An 18,137-nucleotide genomic window follows, 5' to 3' on the forward strand; every position below is an offset into this window, starting at 1 on the left:
GGGAATATAATCTCATATACCCTGGCAAAAAAAATACAAACCCAATATAGACAAGCTACAGACGAAGTACGTTATGCATACACAGCCTTCTTAGCAAACCCTACAGACCTAAACAAGACTAAATGGGTAACAGCAAAACACACACCTGATCATTATTTGGAACAAAAAAATAAAAATTTTACAAAACCATGGGGATGCTGTTCTGGGTTCAATGGCATACTTGGTGAGACCGGGGAAAAGGAGAATGATACAAAAAGCATAACAAATTGCTAGGGGAGATACTATGCAAAATTATACCACCGAGATCAATGTGATATCTCTAGAGCAGAGGAACTCTTGGCTAAAATAAATTTGCCGCAGGCTTCGGAAGAAATGCTGACACTTCTAAATGCTCAGATAACAGAGGATGAAGTACAAAAAAACTATCAAGTCGCTAAGCAATGGAAAAGCTCCAGGACCGGATTGATATCCGGCCAAATTTTTCAAAGCATTAGTTATAGAAGTGACCCCCGACCCTAGTATCCATTTTTAATTCCTGCCTACAAGGAGAGGATATAATGCCCTCCGGTAACATGGCCCATATAAAGGTCATTCCCAAACTAGGCAAGGATTTCACCTTAACCAGTTCCTAAAGACCAATTTCATTAATTAACCAAGACTTAAAGATCCTGTCAAAATTGATGACAAATGGGCTCACAAACTACATGACAGATCTTATAGGCTCACATCAAGTAGGGTTTACCAAGGGGTGAGCAGCAGTAACATATAAGAATGATGCTAGCAGTTCAAGACTATATTAGTCGCAACCAGGACAAAAAATGTCACCCAACCCTCCTATCAAGAGACATGGAAAAGGCTTTCGATAATGTCAATTGGGAGTGGCTTGGTCAGGCTCTTGATGCATTTGGGATACAGGGTCCATTCAGATCTGTTTTGATCAGTATGTATAGAAGACCCCAGGCAAGAGTGAGTGTCCCAGCTTTTTGGTCGGAACCCTTCAACCTCTTTAAAGGCACCAGACAAGGTTGCCCCCTTTCTCCCCTTCTTTCTAATTAGTCTTGGAACCATTAGTTCGCTTTCTGATTCATTCAGATACATTTCACGGTATAATATGGGTCAGAGGGAGGTAAAACTTACCTGCTTTGCAGACGATATCCTGCTGTTCTTGAATTCACCAAATGAACACCTGGGAAAAGTTCTAGAAATCCTGCTTTATTATGGGGAGGCCACTGGATATAGAATCAATGTAAGCAAAAGCCAACTGTTACACCTCCAGTAACCAGTACCTGAATTCTCAATAGCCCATAGGGTAGAGGCGAGGTCACATTATTTTACATATTTGGGCATCAAAATAGGTAAACAACTGATCACCCTATACACGTTAAACTATGCACCATTAATTAAAAAAAAATAGAACTAGAACTGGAGAGATGGTCCAACTTGCCACTCTCTCTCTTTGGTAGAGCTCACCTCCTAAAAGCATTCTGCTAGCATTTCCTGCTGCTCTGTGACATTGTCTGCCTACCTTTAAGTCTTCTGAAATAATGATCCCTAAATCCCTGTCCTCAGATACTGAGGTTAGGACTGTATCACTGATTTTATATTCTGCTCTTGGGTTTTTATGTCCCAGGTGCATTATCTTGCACTTATCAACATTAAATTTTAGTTGCCAGATTTTTGACCATTCCTCTTGTTTTCCTAAATCCTTTTCCATTTGGTGTATCCCTCCAGGAACATCAACCCTGTTACAAATCTTTGTATCATCAGCAAAAAGACACACCTTACCATCGAGGCCTTCTGCAATTTCGCTGATAAAGATATTAAACAATATGGGTCCCAGAACAGATCCCTGAGGTACCCCACTGGTAACAAGACCTAGGTTCAACTGCATTAGTCTTAAAAAAAATATACCAGGGGGCTGCCTAGCATAGGACGCAACTTTTCTGAGACTTTTTTTTGTGACCACCTTTCCAAGTGTTGCAGATAAATGTGCTATAATCCAGGCCTGATCTCTTTTCAGTCTTAAAAGAGCTGTCTGCTTTATTTATATTGATGAACTATCCTCAGGATAGGTCATCAATATCCGATCGGTGGGGGGCCAACTCCCAGCACCCCGCTGATCAACTGTTTGAAGAGAAGGCTGCGTTTACCTGTGCACTGTCGCAACTGCATCAGTGAGCAGGTGTAATTACAGCTAAGCCATCCCATTGAAGTGTATGGAGTGTCTTAGATGTAATTTCACCTGCTCACCACTGCGGGTGCAATAGTGAGCAGGTAAACGCAGCCTTCTCTTCAAACAGCTGGTTGGCGGACTGCTGCCGATCTGATATTGATGACCTATCCTGAGAAAAGGTCCATATAAATAGAGCGGAGAACCACTTCAAACATAGACTAAAGTGACGTGTCTCCTAAATGTTGCAAAAAACTTTGCAATCCTGACATTTCCACATCGAAACCAATACATATCTGGTTTGATAAATGCCCTGATAAGAACATATAATTTCTGTATAGTTGGCTAGTGTGAAGCTGTATCTGACAGAAATACACTGGAGATTCTGCACACAGCACACACAATCTATTTAACTGTCTATACTTATACTTGGCAGTGCCTGTAAAAAAAAAAAAAAAAAAGTGGACTGTCTCCTATATTTATGATATATTTAATAAAGAAACCTAATTTTATGAAAGCGCTGGGCTAGTTTTGTACTTTGGATATATACGTATTAATGTATGGCATGGTTATCAACACATCAGAGCATGTCCAGGAAACGTACAAGAGCTCCAAGATTTTTGTCTTTTGTTTTTATTAGAAAGTAAATAGATCATATTTATTGGTAATATTCTATGAAGTCAAATTCTTGCCGGCCTGGCCCGTTGGGTTTGGCTTACGTGCCCTGAATTTAACAACTACAATGTTGATAAATATGTTGGAGGGGTGCAAGAGTGTTAGATGGTAGGCCATCCCAGTAGCATGTTACTGTAGTCTCTCTTCTTTGGATTCACATGGCATTGATGCCCCATCTGTTTTTAAATAAAGAATACCAGGATTGGATCCAAAATCAATTTAATAATTTGAAAATGTTATTCTTCTCAAAGTTTTGCACCTCTCTAGATCTCCTTACCCGCCTGTATATATCTTCTTTTTTTTTATTCTTATATTTACACCAGTACTGTAGTCTAAGACTTTTGCTTTATTCATTATTTTTTATGAAGGGACAGTATTCATGGATCTGATTGGTGGCAATGTGATTCATGATTAGCGGCAATAATGGAGCGAGCTGTATGAAATCATCAAGTCAAAAGTTGTTATGTTGACTGCACACCTCCTGGTGCCAAGATGCATTTTATATAATGAAGTGGTATACTGAAAACATTTGAGCATGGAATATTGCCAAGTATTCATTGCCACGCCGTTTCCTCAATATGAATGTGCACTTTGGAATTAATGTGGACATTCATTTACAAATATGTATGTTGAAATTACTGCATCTGGGAAGAAATATAGTTTCTGTAAATGCTGCCCAACAGAGAGGTGCTGATTAACCATAGACATGGGTATGTCTCTTATATTTTATGGCTGGCCATCTGTTGGTTGACGCACACATTTTTTTAAGCCGTAATCCTAGATGTGGAGTAATAATTCTGGTTATGACTGTCTGTGTATGATTTATTAAACAGCCATCTTTCTTGCAGCACTCTGTAAACATAGCATAACATTACAGGCACAAAACATATCATGAAGTACATTGGGAATAGCTACATTCCAATAGGACGTCTGCAGATAATCTTGCTAAATGAGTGTTCACCTTTTAACAGCGTGCCACTTTAGTATTTTTTTAATACATCTTTAAAGAAATTAGTGTTTTGTTTTGATGACACAGGGATCCAAATCTTCTTCATAAAATTAAAACAGAAAATTCTGTCTGCCCGCAACACTATTTACTACATAAAGTTTATACATTAATATATAATATATACAATGTATAAAAAATAAAACCGTATGCTGTTAGCTCCCTCTTGTGGTGGCTTCAGGAAGACAGACTTTCAAACTACAACACTTTTTATATGGGTCCTCAAAACCTTATATTTTTATTAAATTGGTTGTCCCCTTAAACTTAAATAAAAGCTCCATTAAATAGCAAAAGGAACAATATTTAACCCTTTTCTCCCCTGCTTCTTCCAGTGCTGTGTTCATGTCCTCCTTGCTGCTGTTTGTTTTCCTTGCTGCAGCAGTGACGTTCCGTGCACACAGTTCACCGCCGCCGCCAATCACTGGCCTCAGCAGTGACGTCCCAAATACTAGGCCATTAAGTAGGTGCACAATGACTTGTATGCACAGAATGATGTGAGCAGTGCACAGGACTGGAGCTCAATGTTGGAAAAGACAGGGGAGAAAAGGGGAATGTACAGTCAGGTCCATAAATATTGGGACATCAACCCAATTCTAAAATTTTTGGCTCTATTCACCACCACAATGGATTTGAAATTAAATGAACAAGATGTGCTTTAACTGCAGACTGTCAGCTTTATTTGAGGGTATTTACATCAAAATCAGGTGAACGGTGTAGAAATTACAACAGTTTGCATATGCGCCTCCCACTTATTAAGGGACCAAAAGTAATGGGACAGAATAATCATAAAATCAAACTTTCACTTTTTAATACTTGGTTGCAAATCCTTTGCAGTCAATTGCAGCCTGAAGTCTGGAACGCATAGACATCACCAGCCACTGGGTTTCATCCCTGGTGATGCTCTGCCTGGCCTCTACTGCAACTGTCTTCAGTTCCTGCTTGTTCTTGGGGCATTTTTCCTTCAGTATTGTCTTCAGCAAGTGAAATGCATGCTCAATCGGATTCAGGTCAGGTGATTGACTTGGCCATTGCATAACATTCCACTTCTTTCCCTTTAAAAAAAACTCTTTGGTTGCTTTTGCAGTATTCTTTGGGTCATTGTCCATCTGCACTGTGAAGCGCCGTCCAATGAGTTCTAAAGAATTTGGCTGAATATGAACAGATAATATTGCCCGAAACACTTCAGAATTAATTCTGCTGCTTTTGTCAGCAGTCACATCATCAATAAATACAAGAGAACCAGTTCCATTGGCAGCCATACATGCCCGCGCCATGACACTACCACCACCATGCTTCACTGATGAGGTGGTATGCTTAGGATCATGAGCAGTTCCTTTCCTTCTCCATACTCTTCTCTTCCCATCACTCTGGTACAAGTTGATCTTGGTCTCATCTGTCCATAGGATGTTGTTCCAGAACTGTGAAGGCTTTTTTAGATGTCGTTTGGTAAACTCTAATCTGTCCTTCCTGTTTTTGAGGCTCACCGATGGTTTACATCTTGTGGTGAACCCTCTGTATTCACTCTGGTGAAGTCTTCTCTTAATTGTTGACTTTGACACACATACACCTACTTCCTGGAGAGTGTTCTTGATCTGGCCAAGAATTCTTCGGTCATCCACCACAGTTGTTTTCCATGGTCTTCCGGGTCTTTTGGTGTTGCTGAGCTCACCGATGCGTTCCTTCTTTTTAAGAATGTTCCAAACATTTGTTTTGGCCACGCCTAATGTTTTTGCTATCTCTCTAATGGGTTTGTTTGTTTTGTTTTTTCAGCCTAATGATGGCTTGCTTTACTGATAGTGACAGCTCTTTGGATCTCATCTTGAGAGTTGACAGCAACAGATTCCAAATGCAATTAGCACACTTGAAATGAACTCTGGACCTTTTATCTGCTCATTGTAATTGGGATAATGAGGGAATAACACACACCTGGCCATGGAACAGCTGAGAAGCCAATTGTCCCATTACTTTTGGTCCCTTAACAAGTGGGAGGCACATATGCAAACTGTTGTAATTCCTACACCGTTCACCTGATTTGGATGTAAATAGTCTCAAATTAAAGCTGACAGTCTGCAGTTAAAGTAGATCTTGTTCGTTTCATTTCAAATTTTGTGGTGGTGCATAGAGCCAAAAATGTTAGAATTGTGTTGATGTCCCAATATTTATGGACCTGACTGTATCTCAAAGGGGACAGCCAATATGGCTGTCAGAATAGGTCATCATGATCAAATTGGTGGAGTATTGAGTCCTGGCACCCCATGGTATTTTCCAAACAACCAATACAGCTGCAAAATAGACCTCTTAAGGGCTTGTTCACATGGCCGTTGCCCCTCCGTTGCCGTATTGCGGCCCGCATACGGCAGGTCCGCAATACACTAGGCACCGGCTTTGTGCATTCTGCATCACATATGCGAACCAATTCACTTGGAGATGCAGAACGGAACCACGGAATGGAACCCTATGGAAGCACTACGTCGTGCTTTGGTGGGTTCCGTTCCGTGCCTCCGCACCAAAAAAAATAGAACTTGCTCTATCTTTTTGCGGAACAGATGGATCGCGGACCCATTCAAGTGAATGGGTCCGCTATCCGCATGTGGCTGCCCCGCGGTCGGTGCCCGTGCATTGCGGACCACAGCACGGGCAGCATACGGTCGTGTTAACAAGCCCTAAAGGGCATCTGTGATACTGACTGACCTGTTTCATGTGCGCTTAGCAAAAATGATGTTTTAATATATGCAAATGAGCCTCTAGGAGCAACAGGGGGGCGCTGCTGTTACACCTAGTGGCTCTGCTCTCTCTGCAACTGCCATTCCTTTGCACACAGATTGACAGGACCCGGCAGTGTAAACGTGATCAAGCATGCCTGGTCCTGTCAATTAAAATGCAGAGGGCACAGCAGTTGCAGAGAGAGCAGAGCCTCTAGGTGTAACAGCACCACCCCTGTTGCTCCTAGAGGCTCATCTGCATATATTGAAAACATAATTTTTCTCAGTAATGTGGACACATATGAACATGGGACCAACACAGATGCCTTCAGCTGTCAAGTGCACATGTAACAGGTCAGCCAGTGTCATAGGTACAAATCTGCTGACAGATGGTCTTAAATAAAAAAAGTTGAAACATGCAAATATATCTTAAAAATAACCAACTTTTAGCTGCTGCTCTAAATTCTGATACACTAATATGTAGCCATACAAATCGGCAAAATCCAAAACCAGCCTTGGGTACTGTAATTTTGTACCAGCCCCATGAGGCTGTGAGCTTTGTGCTGAGATTTGTAGGGTTAGGGGCAGTAAGGTAAGGTGCTAACATTAGGACTGTAATTACTCCAGGTCACTCCATTCATTCAGTTTACCACAGTCAATGTTTTCACGTACAGTTTAGTACAAACATACGTCAGTGTGTTCAGACCTGGCTGGACAGCTTCCAAACAGATGGCATAGACAAGGCTAGGAAATAGATCCCACTTGTTAGCTCCCAGCTTGTTGCTTTCTGCTGGAAATACAGCTCATTATAAATAGAATGGGGACATTCTCGCCTTTTCACCTTGAATGTAGTAGAGCGGCCCAGTGAAACGTCTTTACCTGTATACAGCAAGGGGTTGACAAAGGAGGACTTTGTGAAGGCAAACATTACCGATTTATTAGCCCAAAACAAACATTTCTTACAAATGCATGAGAGTGTATTCCCAGAACCGGGATTGACAGCTACACCTCACTAATGTATGACACTCATAAGTAAAGTACCTTACTAGCAAATAAGTGAAACTGAAAAAAATACTGAAGAATATCCTTTTCTGAACAGATAGGTGACTACAAGGTGAAGGCAGTATTCAGGGACGGCCTTAGGTTACATGGTGCCCTGTGCGAAAAGTCTTTTTGGTGCCTTCCAACCCCTTCCCATACACACACACCACTGCAACATTTTAAGGAATTAAATACACTAAATTAGTAGCATCAAAAGTAAAATATAACAACCTTATGGAGAAAAGAATACACAGCTAATACTTCAAGGGGTTCCTATCTGGGACATTTTTGACACGTCAATAGAATATGCCATAAATGTCTGACAGGTGCAGGTCCAGGTCCCACCTCTAGGGGATCCTCTCCTATCTCAAGAATGGAATCCATAAGTGAAGGGAGAGAAAGCCACACATGTGCGGCCATTCCTGCATTCACTGCCATGTGACTTCTGAAAGTGGTTGAGCACTGGCTCAGCTATTTTCTAAGGTCCCTCAGCAGTAAATGGAAAGAACGCAGTGCATGTGTAGTGTGCTATTCAAGATACAGTAGTACTGCAAGCTCATTACATAATTACAACACCAGAACCAAGCCGGGTACATAAATACAGCACCAGAACCACATATGGTACATAAATACAGCACCAGAACCAAGAACAGTGCAATGAGAAACTACAGTTCCCAGTATATCCTGAACAGGTGTAAGGGTATGCTGGGATTTGTTGCACAAAAGAGAAAGCTATCACCCATCACCACGCTGTCGACAAAACAAGGGATTACAGCATTGATCAGATACAGACAGTGGCAGAATACACATTTACATTTAGCGACTTCAAGGTGACGTCTCCTCCGGAGTTCTTTTCTTTCCATCCAGTTCAGACCACCATTGTTGGCTTCTCCTGGCCATGATTCATCACTGCAGAGTTTGCTGCCCAGATGTCTTCAGCTTCTCATTTAACCAACTCATCCAACACACCTTATTAATTAACACAAAGCCATCTGAGTGCCACATGCTTTCCCCTTAATATTACAGCATGATACACTGTGCCCCTGAATACAATCATGTCACATAGTCTGTTCCCATATTATGCCACATGCCCTATGCCCTCTTATAAAGTGCTACATGCTCTCTGCCTCCATACTCCTTGTCTCCTGATATGTGCCCCCATGCCCTCTGCCCTGGTATACAGTGCACACCATAATACGTACCTTTCCCTGGTCCTAGGACATCCTACTCTGCTTTTCAGGCCAGGCTGGCATCTGTGGAACATCACAGGTGGTGGGATGATGTCATTGCACTGCCTGCGATACAACAAAGCGCCGAGCAGTAGCCCAGGATACCACCCTTGTCCTGCCGGCTCTGAGTAGGACGCTCAATTATAGATCTGTTTTTTAGACACAGATACAACTGAGTGCAGTGTCGCTCAGAAACCGGGTGAATGTGTGTGCTGGAGATGGAACTGTGTAGTGCAGTGTTGGCGAACCTATGGCACGGGTGCCAGAGGCGGCACTCTGAGCCCTCTCTGTGGGCACGGGTGCCCTGGAAAAAGTCTATGGTGTATCAGAATGCCTTAGACTTTTCCTGCCCTTCATTAGACAGGGCGCACTCTGAACAGCACAGGCAGCGCATTGAATGTAGGCAGGCTATTATAGCTAAGTGATTAAGTATATAGAAGATATATATGTATTGGTATTCAGGTTACATTGTTGGGTTGGCACTTGGTGATAACTGGCCTTTGGGTTGCAGTTTGGGCACTCAGTCTCTAAAAGGTTCACCATCACTGGTCTAGTGCCTCCTTAAGGAATGAGGGTTGATGCACTCTGCGGTCGCACACCCTTAAGTCTGACCCTGGAAGTATAACTCTATCCTGTATATGTAAAATAAATACTGATTCAAGAAAAAAAGGAATCCTCTATAAGTCCTTGAACCATCTCCGTCTGTTAAATAGGACCTGTCACCATAAAAATGCAGTACAATCTGCAGGCAGCATGTTATAGAGCAGGGGTTGCTGAGGGGCCAGAGTTTCTTTTGACCTTGAGTGCATGCGTTGTGTTTGTGCTTTGGTGGAGTCGACTGAAGGACAGTGACATAGTACATAAGGCCGAAAAAAGACATTTGTCCATCCAGTTCAGCCTGTCATCCTGCAAGTTGATCCAGAGGAAGGCAAAAAAAAAAACTGTGAGGTTGAAGCCAATTTTCCCCACTTTAGGGGAATAAAAAATTCCTTCCCGACTCCAATCAGGCAATCAGAATAACTCCCTGGATCAGCGACCCCTCTCTAGTAGCTATAGCCTGTAATATTATTACGCACCAGAAATACATCCAGGCCCCTCTTGAATTCCTTTATTGTACTCACCATCACCACCTCCTCAGGCAGAGAGTTCCATAGTCTCACTGCTCTTACCGTAAAGAATCCTCTTCTATGTTTGTGTACAAACCTTCCTTCCTCCAGACGCAGAGGATGTCCCCTCGTCACAGTCACAGTCCTGGGGATAAACAGATGATGGGAGAGCTCTCTGTACTGACCCCTGATATATTTATACATAGTGGCCCAGATTCAGGTAGATTTGCCCATTACTTACACCTGAGCCGCTCAGCTGAATTTCTCTGCGCTGGAGCAATTTTGCCAAATTGCCACCTGATTCAGGAATCGTTTGTTCATTTAATTTGCTCCTGTTTAAGGCAAAGCTGAGGGCGCAAGGCCGTGCAAGTCAAAGTGGGTGTGCCCCTATGTAAATGAGGAATTTTCGGCTCAGCAGAGGTTTGCTAGCATAATTTCAGGGCAAATCCTGCTCAGCTGCTTGCACTGAGCAAATAAATAGGAGCAGACTTGCGCAGGTTCTTTGCTGAATTTCATCCTGCTTTTTCCTACCCCCCCCCCCCCCTGAGCAAGGAAATTCAGCCCTTTTGCAAGACATGGCACCTCCCAAAGGGACCAAAATAAGGAAGGCCAACTTTGTGGCTGCAGAGATGGACATCCTGATTGCTGCACTCCAGCAGCATAAGGAAGTCCTATATGGTGCCCAGCGGGCAAACACCACCATTGCCCAAAGGAGGGCTATATATGAAGCCATTGCCCTGGACATCAATGCCCTGGGTAATGAAGTGCGTACCTGGGATGACATCCAGAAGAAATTAAATGATATGAGGCGCAGGGTCCGTGAAAAACTGGCTCTTATCAGGAAGCATACCGGTGGCACGGGAGGTGGTCCGCGATGTATGATCCGGCTCAATCAGGAGGAGCAGCTTATTGCACAAACGTTCGTGCAGGAGCAGGTGGAGGGACTTGAAGGGTACGACTCCACTGTTGGGAACTTGGGGACTGGTAAGTTATTTTTCTTTCATATCTGCTGTGCATCATGGGAGGGGGTACAAGTGAACATATGAGAAGTGTGTTGCACCAGCAAAATATGTCGTTTTGGTGTCATCCACAGGTGGTGATGAGGAAGAAGAAGCTGGGCCGTCTTCGGCTGCGGCTCGACCCAGCCCATCCAGACCAGAGCCAGGGGTCCAGTCAGGCCCCATGGACATTCTGGCTATGCTGGTCCAGGAGGAGATCATACCGGGGCCAAGTATGGAGGAGCAAGTGGTATTGGAGGAGGATTCCTTTTTCCTCATCCAGGAGGACTCTGGCTCCCTCCAGGAGGATACCACCATCCCTGTGCAACCCACCACCCCCCCGCCCAGCACGTCATCCCCCTCCAGGGCAAGCCCCTCCCTTGTGGACCCCTCCCCTTCTCCCTCTGTCCGTGGCCGAGCCTCTCCTCCCAGGAAGGCTCTGTCCAAAACGAGGCATATATCCTCCAGCCTCCGTGACGGTCTGCTGGAGGAGCAGGCCCTGCAGACCCGCCATATAGGGGCCATGGTGGGAGAGGTGCGTCGTCTGGCGGACAGCATGGCATCCACCTCCACCTCTATGCAGCATGCCCTCACCCTGCATGAGGACCGGGACAAACATGTGGCACAGAGCCTGGGGGAAATTAGTGGCAACTCTAAGGCCATAGTCACCTGCTTGGTGGCTCTGGAGACCACACCAGCTTTGTTAAGCAGGATGACAGCTGCGGTGGAGGCCAATACCGCTGCTGTGCAGGCCAACACCGCTGCAGTGCAGGAGGAGGCGAGAGTTACCCGCCGGCATCAGCGGGATACCACCACCCGCCAAATGCGGATGTTGGCCCAGACCAACACCATCCTTGCCCGCCTGGCCAACGCCATGGAGGGCATGCAGCCACCACCTGCAAGGAGTGTGGAAGTAGGGGTTGATGCTCCTCCCCCCCCTCCTCCCCCCACCCCTCCATCCCCACCCCATGCCTCCTCCGCACCACGGAGATTGAGGAGCCAGAGCCGGGGCACCCTTGGCCCAAAGAAAAAAACAAAAAAATAATTTTATGTCTACATTTTTTTGCTCAACACAATATGATTTTTTTATTATTTTTCGATATGCTCAGGGTATGAGATTTTTTTTTTTTTATATGCTCAGGATATGAGTTTTTAGATTTATTTGTAGTCCCTACACACGGTGAGGAGTGTATACTACAGTGTGACTGGTGTGTGAATGGGGGGGGGGGGGGTGGCACTCCTGCTGGAAAAGGGGTGTCACCCTCTGCCATGTGAAAGGTGTATGAATGGACAGCAACATAATTGGAGCCTTGACGCGGCGTTGCTGCTCCCTAATACCATGGGGTATTGTTGGGTCTAATCCAATTGGGGGTGCATGTGTCGGGTGTGTGCTAGGGACTACAGTGGTGTACATACATGCATTATACTTGTGACAAGATCAGGGTGTGTTTAATGTGCAAAGAGACGTTCCACAAGACCATTCCGGATTGCTCTTCCCTCAGAAGATCCGGTAGTGTTTCTTGGGGGGGGGGGGGGGGTTGCGTGGTTCGGGGGTAAGGTCATTGCGTAGCTCAATGTGCATGCCCCTTCTTTGAGCTAAATTGTGGAGAATACTACATGCCCCTACGATTTGGCATACAAAGTTGGGTGAATACAATAGGGTCCCCCCTGATTTATCCAGACATCTGAATCGAGATTTAAGGATGCCAAATGTGCGCTCCACCACCGCACGGGTACGTGCATGGGCTTCGTTATATCTTTCCTCTCCTGGTGTTTGAGGGTTACGAAATGGGGTCATCATGTGAGGTCCCAGGGCATAGGCAGAGTCACCTGGAAGGGAAAAGACAGGAGGATGTTAGTCGTGCATGTGCCCCTTGTGATGTGTGCATCATGGGGGGGGGGGGCAGTCATACCTGACACCCATGTCACTCACCAATCAGCCAGCTGTCTCCATACATGTTCTGGTCAAACTCGGTTGGGATGGGGCTGTGTCGGTAAATAAAACTGTCATGGCTTGACCCTGGGTGTTTGGCACGGACATGCCATATGAGGCCATGTGCATCCACAATCATCTGCACATTTATCGAATGCCAATGTTTCCTGTTGCAGTAGATATGCTCGAGGTGCCGGGGGGGGGGGGCGTAGTGCCACATGGGTACAATCTATTGCACCCACAGTGCGTGGAAATCTGGCTAATAAATAAAAATCACTGATTGCCTTCTGCCGCACGTCAGCCGTGGTTGGTTTGATAAATTGTGTGCCCATTCGTCTGAGTATTGCAGGGATCACTTGGTGCACACACCTGCTCATGCTGGATTGGGACATCCCCGCCACCACTCCACCTGTGCGCTGAAATGAGCCAGTTGCCAAAAAATGAAGGGTTGCCACTACCTTCACCAGTGGCTGCACTGCCTGTCCCCGATGGGTCGGGCTGCTGATGTCATCCTGCAGGATTGTTACCAACTCAAGGATGACTTCAGGGCTAAAGCGAAACATGCGATACACCTCAGTATCAGTCATCTGAAAAAGGTTGTAGCGCCCTCTGTAAATCCTCTCCCGTGCCCTCCTACGAGTCGGCTCAGTCAATAGAATATCAAGAACCATAGCTGCCCCTGGCATGTTGGTGCACAGATGTGAGGTCCCGAAAATGTGGGTGCTCTGCTTGTTCAGATCGTCTGTCTAGGTGCTGCTGAAGTTGCGCGCTCCTTCAGATGACATTTGGCCATCTTTTGCTAACTTGCCCCTGCTTTTAACAGGAGCAAGTTTGCCCAGGGAAAAAAGCTTGCACGCTTCCAGCGCAAGATGCGCATCACACGCGCATGTTTCTGAATCATCGGCAGTACCTAATTTGCATATTCGCTGAGGGAATTCCATGAAGGCGCAACTTACACCCCGCGCAAAATTGCACGAAAATTGCGCAGGAACAGCTAGGCTGCGTGCGCGGGAAAATGGCCGCATTTCAGGCTTAACTGGTTTACAGAATCAGCCGCAAATTTGCATAGGAGCAAATCAGTACTTGCGCGGCGCAAATCACACTTGTTCCCGCGCAAGTGCTTCTTGAATCTGGGCCAGTAATTAGATCTCCCCTCAGTCGTCTTTTTTCTAAAGTGAATAACCCTAGTGAAAGAGAAATGTCATTGGTGAAAATTTGTGGATGAACTTCTAACAGAATATGAGAAAATGGGCTGCAGAATGTCTCTGAAACTGCACCGCTATCAAAAATGATCCTCACTTTGGCTCTAGAATTTCTTTTAATCAACTTTCCAAAAAGACAAATACATCCTTTTTTTTTACTTTCAATACACTTTGTCCATTTGTCAACAAGATTTCGTATTAGTATGCAAAAAAGGTGACTCCACTCCCTATTGAGAAGGATACGGTGCTCTTATCATGACGAATGCTCCTAGTCACTATATAACAAATATTATAAATTAGATAGGCACTCAACCATCCAGAGGCACCCTAAAAACAAGCGTTTATTTGAATATTAAAATTAATACACAGTAAAAAAAAAAAAATACATCAATCATCAATAAAAATGGACCGCAAGATCACATGCTGTGGTCTTTGATGTTTGATATACACTGACTAGAGACGCGGTACTTGCGGGATTGAACAATCTGGATTGTATAGGTATCATTGAATAACACAGCCACCCTTCATCTCAATGAAAGGTGTAACTGATCCACAAAAGGGAGATAATCTGAGTCTATTGGTATTTGTCACAAAACACTCCTTTGCAATCTATCCCAAATTAAGGTCCAAAAAACTATTTGCTTTATTCCAGTGTGTGTCAAAAAATCTCTAATAAATCAACCAGACGTGTCCATTAAGCTGATTATATCTCGTTATTTCAAAAGCAACTGTAAGTGTTAATTTTGTATATCCAGTCTGCTAAATGTCTCCTCTGGAGCACAGTGCTGCTAGGGTGTACAAAATATTCCTTGGATGCGTTCACTTGGATCTCCCCTCACTGCGGGTATAGGGTCAGAATGTAAAAGTCATAATCGTTTTAAAGTACTCACTTTTCAGTGGATCGTTGCGGAGTTCAGAGTTCCCAGTGGCGTCCGACGTGTCATGGAACACTGAACTTTTCTTACCTCCGCTCGATTCCTCCCGATAGAGAGGTTGCTGATACACCTTGTCTCTGCCCCAGTCTCGGCGTCCCACATGAGTGGTTCAACCTCTCAATCTGCGCCTGATGTCGGCGTCTCTCATGTGCGGTATTCACCTGTGGGGTTATAATTCGGTGGCAGTGGTAAGTTGAAAGTTATTTCCCAGTCTCCACAGTAGAGATTTATCCAATTTCTGCCGGCAGAATATCGCTTTCAAATGTTACTTCTTCAGAGCGCAATGTACATGGGTACTCAAAAGCCGTGATTTATTGCCTGACGCATTTCGAAGTCTTATTGTGTCTGACTTCTTCCTCAATGGTTATCCAGCTTTTGATTCTGTACCCTTACATACTCTACTTCTAGCTATTCCAGTATTAAACAAAATGTGGATTGGAATCTTGCTACTGTTGGGATCCAAACCCCTCCATTAAAAAAACATCAAACACAAATATTATGGAGCCCATATCCCCTGAAGCATAAAAGTAATACAAATAATAATACAAAAGTGTACAGGTCCTTCTAAAAAAATTAGCATATTGTGATAAAGTTCATTATTTTCTGTAATGTACTGATAAACATTAGACTTTCATATATTTTAGATTCATTACACACAACTGAAGTAGTTCAAGCCTTTTATTGTTTTAATATTGATGATTTTGGCATACAGCTCATGAAAACCCCAAATTCCTATCTAAAAAAATTTGCATATCATGAAAAGGTTCTCTAAACAAGCTATTAACCTAATCATCTGAATCAACTAATTAACTCTAAACACCTGCAAAAGATTCCTGAGGCTTTTAAAAACTCCCAGCCTGGTTCATTACTCAAAACCGCAATCATGGGTAAGACTGCCGACCTGACTGCTGTCCAGAAGGCCATCATTGACACCCTCAAGCAAGAGGGTAAGACACAGAAAGAAATTTCTGAACGAATAGGCTGTTCCCAGAGTGCTGTTTCAAGGCACCTCAGTCTGTGGGAAGGAAAAAGTGTGGCAGAAAACGCTGCACAACGAGAAGAGGTGACCGGACCCTGAGGAAGATTGTGGAGAAGGACCGATTCCAGACCTTGGGGGACCTGCGGAAGCAGTGGACTGAGTCTGGAGTAGAAACATCCAGAGCCACCGTGTACAGGCGTGTGCAGGAAATGGGCTACAGGTGCCGCATTCCCCAGGTCAAGCCACTTTTGAACCAGAAACAGCGGCAGAAGCGCCTGACCTGGGCTACAGAGAAGCAGCACTGGACTGTTGCTCAGTGGTCCAAAGTACTTTTTTCGGATGAAAGCAAATTTTGAATGTCATTCGGAAATCAAGGTGCCAGAGTCTGGAGGAAGACTGGGGAGAGGGAAATGCCAAAATGCCTGAAGTCCAGTGTCAAGTACCCACAGTCAGTGATGGTCTGGTGTTGGTCCACTGTGTTTTATCAAGGGCAGGGTCAATGCAGCTAGCTATCAGGAGATTTTGAAGCACTTCATGCTTCCATCTGCTGAAAAGCTTTATGGAGATGAAGATTTCATTTTTCAGCACGACCTGGCACCTGCTCACAGTGCCAAAACCACTGGTAAATGGTTTACTGACCATGGTATTACTGTGCTCAATTGGCCTGCCAACTCTCCTGACCTGAACCCCATAGAGAATCTGTGGGATATTGGGAAGAGAAAGTTGAGAGACGCAAGACCCAACACTCTGGATGAGCTTAAGGCCGCATTGAAGCAGTCATTTCTGCAAAAGGATTCCCGACCAAGTATTGAGTGCATAACTGAACATAATTATTTGAAGGTTGACTTTTTTTTGTATTAAAAACACTTTTCTTTTATTGGTCGGATGAAATATGCTAATTTTTAGAGATAGGAATTTGGGGTTTTCATGAGCTGTATGCCAAAATCATCAATATTAAAACAATAAAAGGCTTGAACTACTTCAGTTGGTGTGTAATGAATCTAAAATATATGAAAGTCTAATGTTTATCAGTACATTACAGAAAATAATGAACTTTATCACAATATGCTAATTTTTTTAGAAGGACCTGTATGTACAGTTGCAAGAAAAAGTATGTGAACCCTTTGGAATTATATGGATTTCTGCACAAATTGTTCCTAAAATGTGATCTGATCTTCATCTAAGTCACAATAATAGACAATCACAGTCTGCTTAAACTAATAACACACAAATAATTAAATGTTACCATGTTTTTATTGAACACACCATGTAAACATTACCAGTGCAGGTGGAAAAAGTATGTGAATCCCTAGACTAATGACATCTCCAAGAGCTAATTGGAGTGAGGTGTCAGCCAACTGGAGTCCAATCAATGAGATGAGATTGGAGGTGTTGGTTACAGCAGCCCTGCCTTATAAAAAACACACACCAGTTCTGGGTTTGCTTTTCACAAGAAGCATTGCCTGATGTGAATGATGCCTCTCACAAAAGAGCTCTCAGAAGACCTACGATTAAGAATTGTTGACTTCCATAAAGCTGGAAAGGGTTATAAAAGTATCTCCAAAAGCCTTGCTGTTCATCAGTCCATGGTAAGACAAATTGTCTATAAATGGAGAAAGTTTAGCACTGCTGCTACTCTCCCTAGGAGTGGCCGTCCTGTAAAGATGACTTCAAGAGCACAGCGCAGACTGCTCAATGAGGTGAAGAAGAATCCTAGAGTGTCAGCTAAAGACTTACAAAAGTCTCTGGCATATGCTAACATCCCTGTTAGCGAATCTACGATACGTAAAACACTAAACAAGAATGTATTTCATGGGAGGATACCACAGAGGAAGCCACTGCTGTCCAAAAAAAACATTGCTGCACGTTTACAGTTTGCACAAGAGCACCTAGATGTTCCACAGCAGTACTAGCAAAATATTTTGTGGACAGATGAAACCAAAGTTGAGTTGTTTGGAAGAAACACACAACACTATGTGTTGAGAAAAAGAGGCACAGCACACCAACATCAAAATCTCATCCCAAATGTGAAGTACGGTGGTGGGGGCATCATGGTTTGGGGCTGCTTTGCTGCGTCAGGTCCTGGGCGGATTGCTATCATCGAAAGAAAAATGAATTCCCAAGTTTATCAAGACATTTTGTAGGAGAACTTAAGGCCATC

This window comes from Bufo gargarizans, chromosome 8 (genome assembly GCF_014858855.1).
Source record: "Bufo gargarizans isolate SCDJY-AF-19 chromosome 8, ASM1485885v1, whole genome shotgun sequence".
Classification (NCBI taxonomy): Eukaryota; Metazoa; Chordata; class Amphibia; order Anura; family Bufonidae; genus Bufo; species Bufo gargarizans.